The following is a 17,405-nucleotide window of genomic DNA, read 5'->3' on the forward strand; positions in this document are numbered from 1 at the left end:
CTTCAAACGGACAGACAGACTGACATCTTAAGCTTCAAACGGACAGACAGACTGACATCTTAAACTTCAAACTGACAGACAGACTGACATCTTTCTACTGTATCATATACTAGCGGCTACGCCCCCTAGAGGCCTCTAGGGGCACTTGAGGAGGAGAGAGTCGAATTTAATAACCCAAGATTTTAATAATGTCCCACCCCCCAAGAAAAAAGTTATAAACCTTCCCGGGACCTACGAGAAGCTATCCTGTTAATGAGATCCCGATCGGTTCAGCGGTTAGCGAGATCCTTCGGTACAGACACACAAACACACAAACATCCTGTTACTTTAGTATAAGGATAGGTTACAATCAAATAAGAAAATTAGCAGTTCCTGAAAGTTTTTATCATTTTACTTGTTGATAACAATTAATGCAATTTTAAGCACCAAACAAGGATGACATAATATTTCATGATAATAACCATAAGTAGCGGAGCCAAAAAACCAAAAATAAATAAATATAAAGCAAAGTCGAATAAGTCAGCCAAAGTAAGTTGTTGACTATAGATGTCCTTAAAGCAAAAGAATCTTTAGAAATATAATGAGCCAATTTTGTAGAAAGGACAAGACCCAAATCTCTCATTGTTAACAGATAAAGTGTGTTATAGAGTAAACATTTCAGCCATCCATTTTAATAGTATTCTTTAATTGGTAAGAATTTAAAGTTTTTGCTGTTTTTAAAAGCGAAGCTTTTCTATATTTAGGGTCGGTCCTTACGTCCGTCCGTCCGAGATAGATAGCTTTTATTCGTTAATTTAGGCATGTTAGAATGGTCCTATCGATTTCAAACTTTGCATAATGATTCCTGTAGTAGTTAGGTACGATTTAGAAAGCGTAGCAACTCTATAATTATTACCAGAATGTCCGTACGTCGATTTTAAACATGTTGATTTTTCTACTTTTTTAAAAGCAAATTTTTATGTGAACTAATTATCCGTTTGATCTGATTTTTGGTATATTGATTCCTGTGACAACAAAGAACAATATTATAAGCGAAGCAACTCTATAATCAAGTCCTAAAAATGTAAGTATGTCCATAAACATTATCCTGTATCAAGCAGTTTTTCAACAAATTTACATACAATTTTGCGTCGACTCTTATACTTTTATATTCTGATTATTCAGTTCAGACACTATACAAGTGTTAATGTCCGTTTGTCCTACCGTTTCAGTGCTTCGCTTTTATGGATGTTGTCATCCTTGTTTACTTTAGTTTGATGCACAATGCAAACTAATTTTTAAGTCAAGAACGAAAAATCAGAGAGAAGGACAAACGAACAATAACTCTAGTAGAGTATTAATTTGCAAATTTAAACGAAATTGTACATAAATTTGTTGCAAAATTGTGTAAAACGGATATTTCATAAAAACATAATCTCATTCTTAGAATTTAATTATAGAGTTCCTTCGTTTAAAATATTCTTGCTTGTTGTCCTAGAAATATTTTTCAAAAAGCAGGTGAAAGGGTTATTTATAATATACAAAAATTGTATTAAAACAAGGATGACAACATCCATAAAAGCGAAGCACTGAAACGGTAGGACAAACGGACATTAACACTTGTATAGTGTCTGAACTGAATAATCAGAATATAGAAGTGTAAGAGTCGAAGCAAAATTGTAAGTAAATTTGTTAAAAACTGCTCGATACGGGATAATGTTTATGGACATACTTACATTTTTAGGACTTGATTATAGAATTGCTTCGCTCATAATATTGTTCTTTGTTGTTCCAGGAATCAATATACTAAAAATCTGATCAAACGGGATTGAATAGTAACTTTTACTGGTACCACATTTAAACATGCTCCTCTAGAGTCGTTGGCTTAAAAACTTTGGGTACTTTTATCAACTTTTGATTGATTGGATTATAACTCATGTTGTCCATGATAATTTAATCTACAGAAAGAATAAGTTTTATTCTGTACTAAATTATAAGAAACTAGCGGCAATGACCTTTAGAGGCCTCTAGGGGCACTTGAGGGGAGGTAGGGAGGTCAAATTGGCCCTCAAATTGCATTTTTCCTTAGTCACATAACTTCTGGGGGGGAGGGCACCACGACCCTCTTTTAAGAAATATTGCCTCTAAAAAAATTACCCCTCAACCATTTCTTTATTTTTTCTTTTTAAACTAAAATTTAACAATTTAACTCCTCCCCCTAACCCACCCCCACCTTAAATGCTCCAATTGGCATCTAGGGGCGCAGCCGCTAGTGTAAGAAAATATGAATATTGATTTTAAACTTTTTATTATAGATAAAACCTATTTATGGAAGAAATATCAGTTTTCAGAATGGTAAAATATTATAGGAGGGTGAAAAGTAACAAACTTTTCAAATATTCAAAGAAATTTGAAATTCTATATTCATTTTTTTGGACGAAGCCCATTTTGTTCCGAATTTGTATCACTTTTGAAAAGTGCGACTCCAGTTACGTCATATTTTTCTTTCCCGAAAAAGGGAAGGGGGGAAGAAAATCTCTTCAAAAGAGATGGGGAAAACCCCCTTTTCTCTCATCTCTTTTTTCTTCCCCCCTTCCCTTTTTTTCTTTCCCCCTTCCCTTTTTTGGGAAAGAAAAATATGACGTAACTGGAGTCGCACTTCTCAAAAGTGATACAAATTCGGAACAAAATGGGCTTCGTCATTTTTTTGTAGTTGCTCTGTAACTCCCCCTTTCTTAATTGAACACGGACGTACAGTCATCGTGCTACTTTTTTTGACTCCTCTAAGGGAGGGCAGAGGAGGTAAGGGAAATAGCTTAAAACCACATCAACATTTAATAGTTTCCCCAAAAAGCACAAACAATTCAAACCATCATATTCCGAAATTAATTTATCTTCAGACAAAAACAAATCTTACTACTTTATTTTATAGACTAGTTAGTTCGCCCCTAGCCTCTAGGGAAGGGCGTATGTTGTCTGGAAAATAGTCTAAAACCAGCCTTATATAAATTCATAAAGCCTCACTGAAAAGTACAACCCCCCCCCCTCTTCTCTTACTGGATGAACGAACAGAGGTGGATTCTTAAAAAAAAATTGCCCAACTAATCGCTTAGTGGGGCAAAATTGTTTTCGTGAAAAATCCTCTAAAATCACATAAAAAATGATTTTGTTTAATTTTTGTAGATTTTTAATGTGATTTTGGTGGATTTTTCACGAAAACAATTTTGCCCCACTAAGCGATTAGTGGGGCAAATTTTTTTAAAGAATCCACCTCTGACCAATAAATTATGTCCATGTTAGCAACCTAAATTGACGACAATTTTTCCCCTGTCATAAGATCCACTTATATTCTACATCCATTAAACTGAAACTTATTTGAATAGAAATAGAAGAATAGAAGCATATTCTGAACCCCTTTTTCGTCAAATCTAAGAAGGAACATTTCTAGCAGACAAAACTATTGTTTACTTTCGACTCAAGCTGATGTGGATTCCTAAAAAATTATAGACTCGCTACTCGATAGTGAGGCAAAATTATTGTTGTGAAAAATCATCCAAAAGCACATTAAAAATCTACAAAAATTAAACAAAATCATATGTTAATAACCCTTTAATATTTTATTTAATTTTTGTAAATTTTTTTATACGATTTTGGAGGATTTTTCACAAAAATAATTTTGCCACACCAGCGAGTAGCCAGCCTAACTTGTTTTTAAGAATCCACCTCGTTTCGAAGCTTTCAAATTTAAACGAAATTTTTGGGCAATCAATTCTGATTCCGCAAAGCTTTCTACTAAGAAAATATACTGTTTACAGCTGACTTTTAACTATGTATGAAATGAAAAAAAAAATGCATTCGTAACAAGATGTGTACAAAATTTCAACCAATGAAATTAAATGTATGTACCGATGCGATTCTCCTATTGGCTCAATCAGACATTCCCTCTCTTTCTTAGTACCTTTATTCTTATTTGTTCCAGACAGAATTTTATGAAATGTTTAAAATCACGCAACCCCTCATATTAAATATTTATTTGCATTAAAAAAATGTAAGAGGTTGCTTGTATGTTTTTCCATGTGTGCTAATAGATATCTCTAACCGCTGAACCGATTTGGTTCTTCTTTACTGTGCAGCTTCCAGATCCTAGGAAGGTTTATAACTGTTTCGGGGAAGGTATTAACACCGTCCCAAGAGTAATCAACCCTGTCACTTTTAATTCAAAACTAATATGGAGTTTTACCCCCCCCCCCCCCCCTATCTTCCTCAAGTGCCCCTAGAGGCTAGGACGCTACTTATATATTGTTTTAAAATTTTGAAACGGTACACGGTTTGTTTTTTATTAAATGAATAAGTTAGGGTACAATGTTTGGCACTTTCGATATAAGTAAATGATAATGAAAAACCCATAGAATACGATAATACCTTCAGAAAAATCGATGAAAATAGTTTTCATACTAAATTTTGATTTTTTAATTTTTTTTCTTAAATGTCATAGCAGAAGCTGCAAAATGTCGTCTTAGTTTTTGAGGGTTTTCATATTCTCTGAAATCTAAATTATCAAAATATTTTTTTTGGTAAATGATTATATGATATATGTCAAATATTTTATCATAAAAAATTATTTAAAATTATAAAGTAGAAACCTGAATAATTTTTCTTGTGGAAATACTTTTCTTTAATTTTGATAAACATATGTCTGCTAGTATAAAGATGTTTGTACTGCCAATACACGTTGGGTTTTATTTAAAGAATTTCTTTAAAATGTTTTTTTTTTACATTGTATACCAATAACGCAAATTGCTATCAAAAAACCCCCGTACCCCCCAATCGACTAAGACTCGCCTACGGCCCGATCTTTTAGGATTGCTTTGTAATTCACATTTTTGAAAGTCTTTCAATAGTATACACAGCAAATTCTCTCTTTTTTAACTAACTTTCCGAATTATATACCTAAAGCATTTGAATTGACAAAGGTTATGCTAATATTTTTACCATTCAAGTTTATTTAATATTCTAATAAATAGCGCAACCCTCCAAGTTATGGCTACTTTTCATGAACATATGATCTAAAGAATACGCTCTGACGCAATGTCATATAGGGATATTATAATATTCATTAAAAAAATTGTTATTTTTGCATATATGTTACATTTTACAGTGTTTTGTGGCTCTAAAGAAAGACAATTAAAATTTATTTCATATTATATAGTTTAAATTGCATAAGATAACCTAGAAATAGTAAAAATGTCCCTTTCTTTTTTTGTCGTACAACAGAAATTAACAAAGATTTTTATTAAAAAACATCTTAGTGTAAAAATTAAAAATTTTAAATATGGTCACAAAAAGATTCAATTAGTTTATTAAATGTTTCATTTTCAGCAAATGATGATTAATCTCTATTACAAAGAATAAAGTGTAAAAAGATATTCTCGTTTTAATTTTAAGCAACTTAAAATGCATTTTAATACCTTTTAATGATTTATTTTTTAAAACATCATTTTATAAAATGTTATTGATTTTTAAAGTTATATATTAGAATGTTTTTAAATTTTGTTAACATTTTGTTTTAAATGTAGAAAATTGGTAATTCTAAACATTCAAAAAATGATTTTATTAAATTTTCATCACTTAAATTGCATGTTTGATGAAATTTTCAACTGATAATTCAAGAAAAATCGTTTAAGTTTTATTATATTTTACTTTGAAATGTTAAAAAATATAATTATTGTCAAAAATGTGGAAGTTATACTTTCCTCAAAAAAAGACCTAAAACATGCAAATTAACACGTGTAATGAGATTTTTTTTCTTTCAGGTTTAATTTTAAGTAATTATTGATATTTTTTGTAAAAAGGATTTTATATAAAAAGTTTTAAAACTCGAGTTATGTAGTGGTTCTAAAAAAGGTTGCAAATTTATGCAATTTTCTTGCAAAAAAAATTTTCTAGGATTTTAAAAATAGCAAAGGGTGTTATTAGACGTACTTACAGATACAATTGCTAAGTCATTTTGGCCAAACACTAAAATAAAGTTTTGACATCTGAGGGTCCAACCGTGGGTATTATTCTGAATAATAATACATATATACCCATTAAAAATGTACATCATAACTTATATTTTCATACTGTAAAATTATTTGCAAGAATTTGCAGAAAAATAAGGAAGGCAAAATTCATAATAACAAAGCTAACAAGTCAACTCCTTAACTATTCTGTTATTTTAGTCATGAGTTAAAGATCTCGGAAATTGCATGTCCTTACAGGTTGTATTAATTAAGAAAGCTCTATTAGTGTGGTTTTGGGCCATTTTATCATATTCGCAGTTCTTCAATCCTATGTATGCCACAGATCAAACGTGAATTTGAACCTAAAAAAGTCCAAAAGACTTAAATATAATAGAGAATATTAACATGAGAAGGACGGATGTTAATAATGTACTGTTTATTTACATTTATTTATTCCTTTCATTACTTTAAAAGTACCGATATTTAGTTTTTTGAAATTCTTTAAAATTTAATTTTATCTGATTATTTTTTTAAATTCATGAAACAAAAACATATTTAACGTGGCTGTTTATAATCTAGGTCATAAAGAAATTGTAAGACAAACAAACCTATAACCTCCTAGCGGTAATTTTTAACACTAAAATATTACAAAATTGAAAAGTTTCTCCTTATCAAATTTAACCCTCTCGTGACGAGATTAGTTTATTCAATACTAGCGGCTTTGCCCCTAGCCTCTAGGGGCTTTGCCCCAAGAGATGATCAAAAAAAAATTAAGGTGAAATTCGTAAAAGGACCAAGGCAATCTTCTGCAAAAAAAAGGACCAAGGAAATCTTCTGCAAAAAAAAAATAAGGGGGGGGGGGGTTTTGTTTTTTTGGGGGGGTTGGGAGTGTCCCACCCCCCAAGAAAATAGCCTAAAACCACCACAGGACCAGAAGGTATATACCCTGAAGAGTAGAATCCAATCGGTTCAGTGGTTACCGAGATCTTAAGCCTCAGACGGACGGACGGACAGACGGACGGACAGACATCATTCTACTTTGTATTATAGATATAAAATTAATAAATGCATTTTCAAAAGCCTAAATTAAAATTTATTTTATTACGTATATATATCGATATATTTAGTAATTGAAAAGAAAAATTTACGATACTAGTACGGTTTTTAATAGTAGCTCATCTACTCTAAATTTATATATTTTCGCACAATTTTATAAAAATTAGAATAATTAGTTATAATTGAATATAAATAAGTAGATATTCCTCTTGAAAGTTACAAGTAATAACGTCTCCGTTTTTTTCCCAACATTCATAATGTCCAAACAATCTCCGCTTTCCCTTTTACTTCGAAAACCATTTTACCCCCCTAAACTCACCCCCTACTTTCCAAAACCGTGCCTCCATTTTTTGCGATTATCACTCCTTTACTCTTCATTTTAGTCGCGGTGAATCTCTCCACCCCCATCTCCCCTTCCACCGGTTTGTGTAACAACTCCCCAACAAATCTCTGAGGGAGAAGAGGGGGTCTCCCCCACCTTTGTGAACACTCAGCCACACACGCCTTCTTCCTTCCGTCCATATCGTCGCGGTGTGTTGTCCCCTCTTTATATCCTTAGTTTGACAGTTGTGAGAGGTGGTGGTTGAGTGTGTGAGTGTATGTCATCCCCCCACACCCTGCACTTTGTCACCCTCTCTTTCTTTCTCCTAGATCTTCTTTGCTCTTAACAGAGTGGCCATATTAATCTATGTAAAATAGCTAGGGAAAAAATTAGGGCATGACAAGAACAGTTAAAAAACAGGATAAAAAAGGAACCATCCAAGTGCAGGAGTAAACCTTAGTAAAAAACCTCCAACATGTATCAAAATACCCCCCCCTTCAAGGGTTCCACTTAAAGGAAGCCTGCAAGATATACAACGCTTTAGCTGCAATTATGTCACCTAGATATATGCTTATCTTCATCAGAAACTTAGTTTGTCTGTAACTAATAACATTTTTACAATAAAAATACCACTTTTCTTAGTCAAAATCTCTGAAAAAAATTTGGTTTAACTTTGTGTTTGTAAAGGGAAAATCATAGCAGAAAAAAATGAAACTGATACAAGCTCAGCTGTGATTGGTTGTTGATCTGCTTCAGCCCTCTGATTGGCTGGAAATACAACAGTACTCTTGGTACAACGCAAGTTAACTGAATTTTTAAAATGATTTTGACTATGAAAATTGGTGTTATATTGTTAGTAGCGAAGCTACTCTATAATTCACTTTGTCTGTCCGTCAGTCAGTCAGTCAGTAACGCTATGGGGGAAACGTGTTTTTCTCAGCTCCTATTAGAGATAGACAGCTGAAATTTTTAGTGAAGATTACTATGACATGTGCGCATCTAATCTATACATTGTTTTGTCCATCTGTCTATAAATTGGGGTGCTAGATCAATTCCTAGATTTTTACTTTTTTGCAATTTTCTCAAATCCTGTTCAAGATGAATGGCTGGAATTTTCAGGGATTAAATAAATTCAAATTCTACATATTTCCATCAAGTTTTATTAGAATGCCTTTATTGGTTGGGGTGCTAGATCGATTCCTAGATTTTTAGGTTTTCTTGATTTTTTTGATCCCTATACAATATAGACAGCTGGAAATTTCAGGAATTGAATAAGTTTAAACTTTACATATTTCCATCAAGTTTTATTACGATACCCTTACCCAGCCAGAAACGTCGTAAGGAAAATCGTAAGGAGATATTTACTATATTATAGCAAAAATCGAATTTACGATTTTATAGGGATTAATTCGAATTTGTAGTAAAAATCGTGACTATCGTATGTATCTCGCATTTTATGTTTGTCAACACACACATACAAACAGACACACAACCAACATTTTCAAAATCATTGTGTGAGAAATATAGTCTATAAATTGGCCACTAGGTATTCACATTACTTTGTATAGACAATTATAATCTTTCTGTTTTCAAACAAAATAAATTAAAAACTGGTATAACATAATATCAAAATGTGTTTATGGTCTTTTATTGAAAAACAATTTTTTTTTAATCATTTTCATTTTAAATCACAGCAAGTGTACAAAAATGTCTAAATGGCAATTAAAATAAGATGAATTTAGTAAAAAATTCTAAGTTCCTCACAATTATAATTATAATGGAAACAGATTTAAAATCACCCTTATAATTTCAGAGGAAACACAGAGATACACCCTCTCTTTCTCTCTCTCTCTCTCTTTCTGTATGGAAAGTACAATTAGTTTATGTTATGAATATTATTGTTTTACGTAACCATTTCCTTTCCTGAAACTACACGATGTTAAATAAATTTTTTAATGTACTTTTTATTTACGATTTTGGTACGATATCGCGCGCGATACTTACGATATCACTTACGAGTTTGTAGGTGTATCGCGCAGCTCTAAGTACCTTTTCGACCATTTATCGTAACATATCGTCGATGTGCATTTGACGACTATTTATCGATATCGTAAGAACTCGTGCTCGATTGCTACACGATATCGTGCGCTATAGTAGCGCGATAGTGACGCTACTTTCTGGCTGGGTATTAGTTGGGGTGCTAGATCGATTCCTAGTTTTTAAAGTTTTTGTGTATTTCTTAACTCCTGTTCAAGATTAAAGGGTGGAATTTTAAAAGGTTTCTTGATTTTTATTATTTAAGTTTTTTATAACATACTGTATAGATCATTTTCCCAGATGTCTATTCATAATTTTTGAGCTTCGCTACTTATGGATGTTGTCATGCTTGTATAAATATAATTAGTTCTTGGTTACCTAACTTTCTGCCAAAAATAATTGATTTGATGATTGGTGATTCAATTTTATTTCTAAATTTCTAACATGAGCCATGGAAATCTTTCAAAATTTTCATGAACTTTTTTGTTATTGAAGCTGAAGGCTTCAAATTTGGGGTATAGGGTCTACTTGTGGCATTCTTTCAGCAATTAAATCATTGTATTTTATGCAGGCTTCCTTTAAGATGCCTGTAAAAGGTGGTGTAGAAAGCAACCCAAAACCTTTTGAGAAAGGGAGTTTACTTATTCTAGGGGCCTGGGAGATTATTTGACCCCTCTGATATTTTAGAACAATAAGGGATATGATAATAAACTTTATAAAATTTAAATCAGGAGGATTAAAATTGATTTTTTTGCTGTGGTAAAAACAAGGTAATGGTAAAATCATGAAAATGAAAAGATTATTTGCATGTGCATTATATTATATCCTTTCATATTCTCAATTAACAAGCTTCAAATTAGTTTTAAATACACTTTTTTTGCAATATAAAACAAGTTTTTCATGCAGCTTTTTATGATGTGTGACCATAATATGTACATTAAGCTGCTTGGTAGCTAGCAGTCCTTAAAAATTATAGTTTATGGTGATAATCCAGTTTCAGGAACATTTTATCATAAACTGCACAGATAGCCAACTAAATAAATGTACAGTAAGCGCCCATCACACAAAAACATAGGGAAATTATTTTTTATCTTTACATTTTTGGTGTTAAACAATGCTTTTAATATTTAAGTAATTTAATATTTATTATAAAAGTTAATTTGACAAAAATATGACCCTATAATTTTGTTATTCTCCATTCGTATTTAAAAAATCATCGACTTTTAAAACAAAACAAGACATTAATTTTTAAGGCATAACCATGAAACTCTTAAAACCAAAGAAATGTCTTTTTTGGGGGGTGGGGGAGCCTGGGAGGGTGGCATATTACTGTAGGGTTGTCATAAAACACCCCCTTTTAATAGTACCAATTCTATGAAACAGAAAATGGAGGAGAAATTTTTTAGCTGTTTATCTTAATGGTTGCAATTAACTACTTTGAATCATAGGATCATAAATTAAAAATCTCGATGTGCGGCAAATTGTGATATCAACGGCAACTCTGCGTACATACAGTTAACCAATTTTACCCACGACAGAGGCACACACACACCCACACACTGTACAAACCACGCTGTATGTGTGTGTGTGTGTGTAGTACTCGGAGAGAGAAAAAGAGCGCCTCCTTTCCCCTACTCCACTCTCTCTCTCTCTCTCTCTCTCTGAAGCGGTGTGAGTGTTAGAGAGTGTGAGTGAGTGAGTTAGTTAAAGATCCTTCGTGTCGAAAGAACCCGCGAAAATTATCGGTGAATTTTTTTGCGAATTTTTTGCAACAAAAAAAGTGATTTTTACAAGTGAAATATATAAAAAATATCAATCCTAGTTATCCAATAATTAGTGATTTGTACCTAAACGATCATCTACAAGTTATTGTTGTTATTTATATGATGTTAAAGTCATATTTATAATATTTTTCAACAAATTTTCGCTCCTTCTTCCGGGTTTATTAAGATTGTGTTGTGATAGAACCTCCGAGAGGCCACGCACTAGATATAAAGAGTCTCATAACCATAAAAACTCTCTCGCTTATACAGGAGGAGAGAGAGGAGAAAAAGCCGAATTTCATTTTTGTGCTATTAGAAAAACTTTAAATTTCCAATTTAGAATGGTTAAATTTGTCGTCGCGATGGAGTTTGTCAGTTTGGCCGTTTTGGTGTCGGCTATTTTTACAGGTATAACGCGTCCTCTCTTTTTTTCGGCGCGCTTCGCGCATTTTGCAACAATTTAGCTATACTTGAAGGTTTTTTTTTTGACGAATACATCTCGTTTAATCGCTCCTACATGTGAAAATTTCGCTTTGATTTAACGTAAGCTAGAAGTTTAACGATGAAAATCTTATTAATATGAAAAGGGAATTTTTTTTTAAAGATTAAGACTGCATTTTTGAGAAGGTTCGTATTGGTCCTAATATGACCAAAATAATGTCCATAGAAGCGAAGCTTAATAATCAATGAAATCATCAAGTCTGCATTAACGTTTGGACATCATAATCTTTTTTTTTACGAACATACCTCTAATATAGCCATAAAGACGCCTAAGCTTTCTTTTAGGGATAAGGCACCTTCAAATACATTTGAGGGGGTAAAAACGCCTCAACCCCCCGCCCCCCATTTTCTGTATAGCTTTATATTGATTAAAAATCTAAAGAAACTCTAAAAGAATCTACAAATGTTTAAAGCAAATCGTAGCAAGAGAAATTAAGATTGTTATATGATAAATTTACTATTTTTATCATAATTAGTATTAATGCTTCGCCCCTAGAGGGTGATGGGAGTAGACACCCCCCCCCCCACACCCCTCACACACACGTTAAACATTTTTTTGAGGTGTTCAACATTAATTGGGGACATGATCCTTCCAGGGGACTACAAACCCCACAAAATAGTCTAAAACCTGTGCAATAATAAATAAGAAACGTTTGGTCATGCCGAACCGATTACGAGGTCTTTGTAATATTCAATACTATTTTTTAAAGTATCTGTATTAGTTAATTTATTAATAGTACTGAAATTTAATCATTTTAACTTAGGAAGGGAGGGGTCGACGTTGGGCTGTTTATTACTATAGTCCCCAAAAGTTTTATAGTAAAGTTTTCTTATTCGTTGGATTAACTACTTTAGGGACTTATGCTGAATTTTGATTGGTTGATTCATTAAGGTTAGTGTCTAAACGTTTCAACTAATTGCTGTCTATAGAAGGGGTAATTTTGTGTATCATCCTTAGGGATGACAGTTTATCAGCCATTTCTTATCCCTTTAGATATGATTTTAACTGGTAGATAAGATAAACAAAAAACATTTTTTTTAATGTTGTTAATCTTTGTAAACTTACTAGGTAGGTATATAACAATTTATATTGTCATTAATACACTTTCTAATAATAAAAGCAAAATGAAAATAATAATAAAATTGAAAGGACAGTTATATCCATAACATTTTAACATTGTAAAATTTTTTTGATGTTAAAAAATAAAATACCCAGTAATAGGTATTACTTTTTGAAGATTTAATGAAGTCTTCAGTAAATTTGAAATTAAATGACAGAATCCTACATATAAAGTAGTAAGGTTTTCATTTGAAGCGTTAAAAAAAACTCTGATTTGATTGAGTTCTTCTTTTCAGAGAAGCTTCAGATGTGTTCAATTACTTTTATATTTAAACTTTTGAATGGTTTTAGGCTTTTTGCCCCTTATCCCTTTAAATACAGACCCAAGAATATCAAAACCATATTCCCTAATAAGCTCTAAGCGACAAACGGCCGGTCGGACGTACAGATTATTAGTAATATAGAGTTGCATTGCTTGAAATAATACTAAAATAAAAAGCCTATCCGCCTATAATTAAACTAAACGCTTTAATTTAATTGTTTACGGCGTGCTTTCTTACTCGTACAGGTAGATGGATAGATAGATAGATGGATAAATCATTATTGAGGCGAAATGTATTCTTTTAATGCTTGCACTTTTATAATATTAGGAAATAAATTTTGTATTTTATTATATACTTAAAGTAGTAGGGTATTTTGCTTTTCCTTAAAGATTTCACTAACCACTACCGATTTAATTTTCTAATTTCTCATAGGTCCTTGGATGGTTTTATGCTATTTTTTTCTTAAATTTAAGTCGTTGAATGATCATTTTTCTTTACAGAGATCATAAATGCTAGGGACGCAGTCGCTAATTCTTTAATAAAGTATTTAAAATTTGATTAGAAACTGTAATTTTGTTACTTTTTGGACAAATTGGTCTTTTTGTATCTCAGTGCCTTTCTATCTAGCCATCTTTTTTTATATAGCTTTCTATCTAACTATCCAGCCACCTTTTAATTCGGAAATGACACACGGAAGTTTATTTGGTAGATAATAGATAGATAGATATATATAAGAGATAGAAAGATAGATAGCAGGTGAATTGGAGAGACGCTTAAAAAGTATAACGAAGTGGAAGTGGGTTGGTTATTTTTTAAAACAACCAAATTATTGTTAAATATTGAAAAAGTTATTGTAAAAAAAATTAATATCCTCTGGATTAAAGCCGGTTCTCAGCCGTATTGAAAAATCATGTAAAGCATTGTATAACAAATTTCCACGAATATTAATATGTAAATCATAAAACTGGTTTAAATCTTAAAATTTTATAATTTTCTGTTTTATTATCAGCGGAAAGCTGTCTGTAATACTTTGCGATAAATATCTAGTAACTGTCTAATTTTCCACCAACCAAAAAAGTGTTTTCACTGTATTGTATAAACATATTTACAAAAATTTGCCGGTAGTTGGACTTCTATGGTTCGATGCTCTTCTACATAGCTTTTATAGACAGTATAATAAGGCAAGGATCTAAAGGGATAAGACTATTGCCGATAAATTGATATACAATCCCAATGATGATACACAAAATTACCCCTCAGTAAATTAAAATTAGTGGTTAAAACGTTTGAACACTCAACTTAATTATCCAACCAATCAAAATTCACTAAATTCATCAAAAATGTTAAGCAAACGAATAAGGAAACGATATCATGAAACTTTGGGGACTAGTGTATAGTAGTCTTTGAAAGCTGAGCTGGATCTTTAAATCATTTCAATGGTGCGCCATATCGGGGTGAGCCAACTTTCCACCAGTGAGAGCACAGCATTTTACGAAATGCCGCGCTGTGATTGGCTGAAATTTGGCGAACCCCGATTTGGCGCACCATTGAAATGATTTAAAGATCCAGCTCTGGTTAATTTTAGGGGGAAGAGTGGGTTGTGGATCAATTTTAAATGCAATTGACTCATCCCTGCAAGAACAGGTGTATGTTTATGCATTACGACAGACAGAAGGACAAAATTATTTAGAAGTCATAATACTATATATTATATACAGACAAAAAAAACACACTAAAGAATGAAACATTATGTATTGGAATTTTTAATATTGTCTGTAATGTATAAACATATAATAAAGTAAAAGCAAAGGTATACCTTTTGAATTCAAAATTTCTCTATTTTTTTCACTCTTTTTTATCCCTTTATAAACATTTTATTAATCTAAGAGAGGGGTAGGTTTCTGGTAAAATCCGTAAAGGTTATGTGTTATAAGTTAAAAACAGTAGTAGAACGATAAAAATTTATGTTAACTTTTTAAAAAAAATTTGTCTATAGTTCTTTTCAATAAGAAATACATATATTTAGTGAATATTATCGTTCTACTACTATTTTTAAGCCTTAAAACACACACCTTTACGGATTCTACCAGAAACCTACCCCTCTCTTTTTGATTGATTTTAAAGTTTAGCCTTATTTCAATCGATATACTATTACTTGGATGTTGTACAAGATTTTTTTGTACTTTGATAAGTGATACTCGCAGCTGACTAAAATAACGATACCCCAATCCACTATCTCTACCCTATCCCCTACCCTCCTACTGGATGAATGAACTGACCAAAAAGCTAAATTGACGACAAATATTCCCCTGGCAATATATCACGTATATCCTATATCAATTCGTATTACCCTTTTAAATTAAAACTTTAGCCGTTCTAGATATTTTAATCAACATCAAATGCATGAATTAAGAAGCATTTAATTTGTTTACTTAATTTCTAATTTTTAAATTGCCAATATCCTATGATTAGTGTCCATTCATTTCACCTTTAAAATATAATTCATAATCGCAATAGCAAATAAAACTATTTTACCGACAGAACTTAATTATTTAATTTAAATTATTTATTACATTAAGATGCTGAAATTGTCACAATATTGACAATGTTATTTATTTGGTCAGGCGGCTACTGATAGGTTAATAGGCTAGTTGAAAAATTAATTTTTATTCTATTCTAATGTGTGAAATTCTATTTTTGGTAGCTTAAAATGAAGTAAATTGCAATTTTTATCTTTCCGTCGAATAGTTCTTAATTTTGTTTATTATAATTGTGATAAAGATTAATATATTATCACGGGGGGGGGGGGGGGGTTAAGAGGGGAGTTTTGACACATTTGCGTAAACCTGGTACCTAGGCTTTATCTTTGGTCTGAGAGGATTCGAGAAATTCATCATATAAGAATGCTTTTATCTTTAATAACCTATCCTCTCAGTTCAAAGATAAAGCCTAGGTACCAGGTTTACGCAAATGTGTCAAAACTTCTCTCCCCCCCCCCCCTTGTCTTAACACTACTAGCTACTAATATTTTGGGGAAGATTAATTTTATCGTCCATTATCCTATCCCTACTGGTCATCATACATATCAGGGAATTTTTGTTTATTAATATAGGGGGGAAAATTATTTTTTTCTCCATTATCCTATCTCAACTGGTCATCATGCATATGTGGGAAAAAATCTGAATTAATGCTACCTGTATTTTCAAATAGATAGATAGATAATTAGCTGGGTTTAGGGACTGTTTTTAATAAATATCATAGCATACAAAGGGGTAAGAAGGGATTAGCTTAAAACCATCGCAAGGCTTAGATTTAAAAAAAATAGATATCTTAAAAATTAGTTATTGAAATCCAAATCTTCAGACAAGACAAACCTTTATATTTGAGGATAGTTGAAGTGATCATTATTTATATAAAATGTACTGTATAACTGCTATGTTATTTAGCATAGAATTATAGTCATGATATACTTATTCGAATAGAGTTATTACGCTTATAATTGACAGTTTAAATCTTATGACTTATAGTATGTCAACCATTACCACTTTCAGTTAATGTACTATAGTCAAGTCATAAATATTCATTATTACGACAAATTGTAATGTTTTTTATTGCATATTAAGTCTGGGAAAGTCATTTTTTTTTTGCCGACGGTAAAGTTAATTTGTAAGATTTTATTTCAGTTTTGCCATTTGCAATTTTTTTTTTTGTTTCTTTGTCCTTAGATAGTTAGATAGTTAGATAATATGTGGATACATGTATAAGTAAGAGGAGGCACCTAATTTCATATCATTATAATTGACTGAGAAAATTATTTATTTCCGTCGGTCCGTCACCTCCCCCCCCCCCTCCCCCGGTGAAAGGTCCGTCGGTCGGTCCATCTGAATTAACCCCCCCCCCCACTCTTTTGTGATAATCGGTATACAGCCCTTTCTCCTCCCTTTTTAATTTCCTTTATACTAGAAAGCCTTTGATGACGGGTAAATAAAATCTGAAATATAAATGACGCCCGTGAGTACAAAATATATACGCATATTTTGGTCAATTTTGGTGTTTTTTTAAAAATGCAAAATATAATGATAACTATTAAAACAATTTTTAAGTATAACTTTTATCTTATTAGGATAACAATTAAAAAAGAAAAATATTTTTACTATATGCAATTCGTGTTCAAACACCTAATTGAAAAAAATAATGCAAGATATAGCTTTTAATTTAAGATAGACTAGGGGCAACGCCCCCTAGAAGCCTTTAGGTATTATTAAAGTGGGAGGGGAATAAGTCAACCGCCTTTCTACTTTTTAATTTGAGTTTTAATAAAAAATATTATAAAAAAATTTTAGGTAGGGGATTTGAAATTGG

General features: G+C 31.7%; 2 protein-coding genes across 9 annotated transcripts in view; both read left to right on the forward strand.

Moving 5' to 3' along the window:
* Positions 1 to 17,405, forward strand: part of LOC145327592 (uncharacterized) — a 53,203-nt gene that overhangs the window by 15,128 nt on the left and 20,670 nt on the right. The gene's annotated exons all lie outside the window — the stretch shown is intronic.
* LOC145329090 (fasciclin-3-like) overlaps positions 11,065 to 17,405 on the forward strand; it is a 243,259-nt gene continuing 236,918 nt past the window's right edge. For all 8 annotated transcript variants that reach the window (XM_080173112.1, XM_080173117.1, XM_080173113.1 and 5 more), the window contains exon 1: positions 11,065 to 11,567. The gene's annotated coding sequence lies outside the window, so the exon portion shown is untranslated. The remainder of the gene's footprint in view (positions 11,568 to 17,405) is intronic.

Source organism: Acartia tonsa, chromosome 9 (assembly GCF_053477335.1).
Source record: "Acartia tonsa isolate MP-2025a chromosome 9, ASM5347733v1, whole genome shotgun sequence".
Lineage (NCBI taxonomy): Eukaryota > Metazoa > Arthropoda > Copepoda > Calanoida > Acartiidae > Acartia > Acartia tonsa.